We start from the raw sequence: 3,984 nt of genomic DNA on the forward strand, positions 1-3,984 counted from the left end.
CTTCTTTTGTGAGTTAAGTACTAAACTTTTGGTTCACTTTTTGGCTATGTACCTGTGTCCTTATTGTTTAGTGCTGTAAATTCTTCTCCTATCATGGGAAATACCATTTTATTATATGTCTTCCTTCTACAACTATATTTCCTCTATGGTTGTCTTCTCATTTTCTTACCATTGACTTTTATATTAATTTTAATGTCTTTCCTTGTCTTGTTCCTGATCTTGGGCAGGAAAGATTCAGGTTTCTCATCAGTAGATAGTAGCTGTATGATTTTTTTTAGCAGTTATTCTTTATCAAGTAGAGAGAGTTCCTTTCTGTTTTTAATTGCCTTGACATGGTAAGTGGTGCTCAATATGTGTTTGTGCTGAATAAATGAATAGATAGGACTCATTAAGGTGAGTTATGGGGAAGACAAGGCATGCATGCCATGAGTGATTACTGATTTGGTACTCTTAAAGAACCTCAGTGGTTTATGGCTAAAAGAAATGTGAGAAGTTCTGTTCCAAAGCATCTCTGAGGCCGCCAAGTAGAAACCATGAACAAAGCTCACCCTCCCGAGCTAAAAAATGAAACTAAATGGTGGCAGACATGTCTAAGGAATATTGCGTGGATCTGATCCATTTATGAATCTGGTAATAGATGTGGAGATGTGTGGAGAAGGCTACTAATGGGCAACAGAACAACATTGGGATGGTAGTAATGTGAGGAAATAGTATCATCATGTTAGAAACCTTGGAACGAGTTTAATAATGACAGCTCATCAGAAATCTGCATCCTCTCTTCAAAGGGACTACTTCACTGTATAAAATTTGCTCATGTACATTTTTATAGTTAACTTTTTTCAATAAACTTTTGAAAAAGCAAAAAAATGGAAAAGAAATGTGATAGTCTCAGATAAAGTAAATATTCTTTTTTGTGGGTCATGGGGCTTGAGTAAATATACTTTTAGTTGATATTTGTTTGTATTATATATGGTACATCAAGCTTGCAACTGCTTGATTGCATATACAGCATTCTGGAGTAGATGCTGTTATCAGGTACATTGGAGGGCTGTGAGATTGGGGAGCAGAAACCAAGGGAGGCAGTCTTACAATGACAGACTTTGTTCTGCCATAGCTAGCTCACAACTCTCATGAGGCTATCTGTGCAAAGATTTTTCATTTCAGTCAGGTGCATTTTTAGGCAGATCTTTCTCCTTTTGCGAATGATGGATTCGGCAAAACATTTAGTTTGGTGTTCCTTGAAAAGCATCATTAGTTGTATATATTTGGCTAAAGATGAAACTTGTTTTTCACAGTACTGGTTTCCCTGTCATTCTGTATATGTTATCAACTGATCCCTTTTTTGTTTTTTGGTGCTGAGGTCCTCAGCCATGCTTACCATGTTTTTCTATCACTGTTCTGCACTCCCATCCTCTCCTTTTTCCCTTTTGAATAGTAAACATGTTTCATAAGTGCTGTCTATGTGTTAAGGGTCAAATAAACTATGTAAATTCTGCATTCTTGTATTACATATTTGGATAAACTATTTGAATGTTTTTAGAATGCAAAAATTTAAAAAGACATGATTAGGGAGGATTGCTTTGAAACTGTATCTATGTTCAAATTCTATCTCAGATTCTGTGTCCTTTGTGGGACCATCTTGAGTCTTTCTGCATACTTGAAATCCTTTGATATTTTTGGAAAATACTTGCCAATGTTGTATTTTAATGAACCAAAGTTAAGTTCTGTTTATGAGATTCTACTTTTAAAATTTATAACTGGACTTGAAATAGACACTTTAAGATTTTAAGGCAAATGTTACAGATTTGATTTTTTTTTGCCAGTCCTGGGCTTGAGCTCAGGGCTTGAGCACTGTCCTTGGACTTTCTTAAGGCTAGCACTCTACAACTTGAGCCTCAGCACCACTTCCAGCTTTTTGCTATGTATGTGGGGTACCAAGGAATCAAACCCAGGTCTTTGTGCATGCTAGGCAAGCACTCTACCACTAGGCCAAACTCCTGGCCCTTAAAATGAGGTTTTTATTTAATTATGTGTAAGGTAACTGAAGTGTTTATTTAGAACAATCATATGTTTTAACCTTGGTCAAATTATGTTACTCAATGGTAGGAAACAATATTCTCCCTAAATGGATTCTGGTGAAAGAGCATGAAAATAAACACTTGGAATATGTGGAAAAATAAGAAGAGGCATAGTAAACAAGACCAATCTTTACCTTCAATACTTAGGTCATGTGTTAAGAGAGAGTTCTCATTATAGGTCTGTCAGAGAAGGAAGGTAAGATATGCAGATAGAGAAGGAATTTGGGGTGAAAAGTGCCATTACTGCAGTGACCAGTTCGAAGGTGTAAGCTGTGTGCAAGAGCCATATTTTGGAGCACCTATAAATCTTGGCTTGCTCAAGAGATTGAGATATGACAACAGTAATTTGAAACAAGCCAAGGTAGGAAAGTGTGTGAGACTCTTATCTCCAATTAATCATCAAACAGCCAAAAGCAGAACACAAAAGTTCAGGAACAGCACCCAGTGTCTGAGTTCAAGCCTATTACCAGCACACACACACACACACACACACACACACACACACACACACACACATGCAATATGTATTGCATATCTATCTATCTATCTATCTATTTAGCTATCTATTTATCACCAACTTGATTGCTAAAATTTTGGTATTATATAATACCCAGTGTTATTAAATGATCTTAATGGAGAGGAAAGAACTCACTAGGATGACTCAATAAAGAGTCTCTGATATCAAATTATTGGCAATTTTTTCCTCTGCCTATTTTGGGGTCAGTCTGTGTTTGTATTAATATGTGTTATAACAGGAATTACCAGCTTTAGGTATTTTTTCCTGCAAAAATAACCAGAAAAGTTTAGCTTGTTGAGTGCCAGTGGCTCACACCAATAATCTTAACTACTCAGGAGGCTGAGATCTGAGGATTGAGATTCAAAGCCAACTCAGGCAGGGAAGTCCATAAAACTCTTATCTTCAATCTATTACAAAAAAAATCAGGAGGTAGAGCTGTGGCTGAAGTTGTAGAGCACTAGCCTGGAGTAAAAGAATCACAGGAACAGCTCCCAGGCATTTCAAGCTCCAGGATCTGTACAAACAAACAAACAAACTAAATGTTTAAGAAAAGGAATAGATTAATCAGTGCTTTCTTGGAAATGTTATCCCAAGAGCAATTTGTAATGTTGTGGCACTTTGTTTCAATCTAATACTTATAGGCTGATCTAATGAGATACTGATCTAATGAGATGCATCTTGAGATTTACTGAGAGCCGACCAATTCAGTAGCAATCTTACAGATTACAACATTGACGTTATCTAAAACCACACAGCAGCACTGCAGATCCAAAGCCATCACTCACTGAGGGATGACCATGAAATAGAGTAGAATTGGCTTCCAGAGAAGCTAAGATGCAAGTCAGGGGTACAGATGATATATACACAAAACAGTGTTTATACAATGTCAGAAAAGTAAAAACTGCTTCCTTTAAAATACAGAGAAAAACCTTTTGGAAAATCTTCATGGTCAAGCTAAACTTACCTGATTTTTGTGACAGCCATTTTCAAGGGCATGACCTTTCTTCCCTCCCTCCTTCCCTTTTTCTCTCCTTTTCCCTCTTTCCATTCCTCTTCTTGTCTCCTTCCCTCCCTTCCTTCTTTCCTTCCTTCCTTCCTTCCTTCCTTCCTTCCTTCCTTCCTTCCTTCCTTCCTTCCTTCCTTCCTTCCTTCTTTCCTTCCTTCCTCTCTCCCTCTCTCCCTTCCTCTTTTTGTTTCTCTTTCCTTTCTCCCCTCTCTTCTCTTTGTTTTCCTCCACCCTCCTTCCTTCCCTCCACCTCTCTCTTTCTCTCCCACTTCGTCCTCCTCTTCTCTGTAAGCAGTAATTAGGTGTGTGGACAAGGCAGTAGAACATAGGTTTGTTTTGGAAAGAGCTATAGGAAAGAACAGATTAGACACGGGGATGATTTT

The 3,984-nt window shown here is 37.6% G+C and overlaps 1 pseudogene; it reads left to right on the plus strand.

The window, feature by feature from the left end:
* The first annotated feature begins 533 nt into the window (after positions 1-533).
* LOC150069401 (small nuclear ribonucleoprotein G pseudogene) lies at positions 534-745 on the plus strand (annotated as a pseudogene).
* The last annotated feature ends 3,239 nt before the right edge of the window (positions 746-3,984 follow it).

This window comes from Megascapheus bottae, chromosome 1 (assembly GCF_031878675.1).
Source record: "Megascapheus bottae isolate mThoBot1 chromosome 1, mThoBot2.hap1, whole genome shotgun sequence".
NCBI lineage: Eukaryota > Metazoa > Chordata > Mammalia > Rodentia > Geomyidae > Megascapheus > Megascapheus bottae.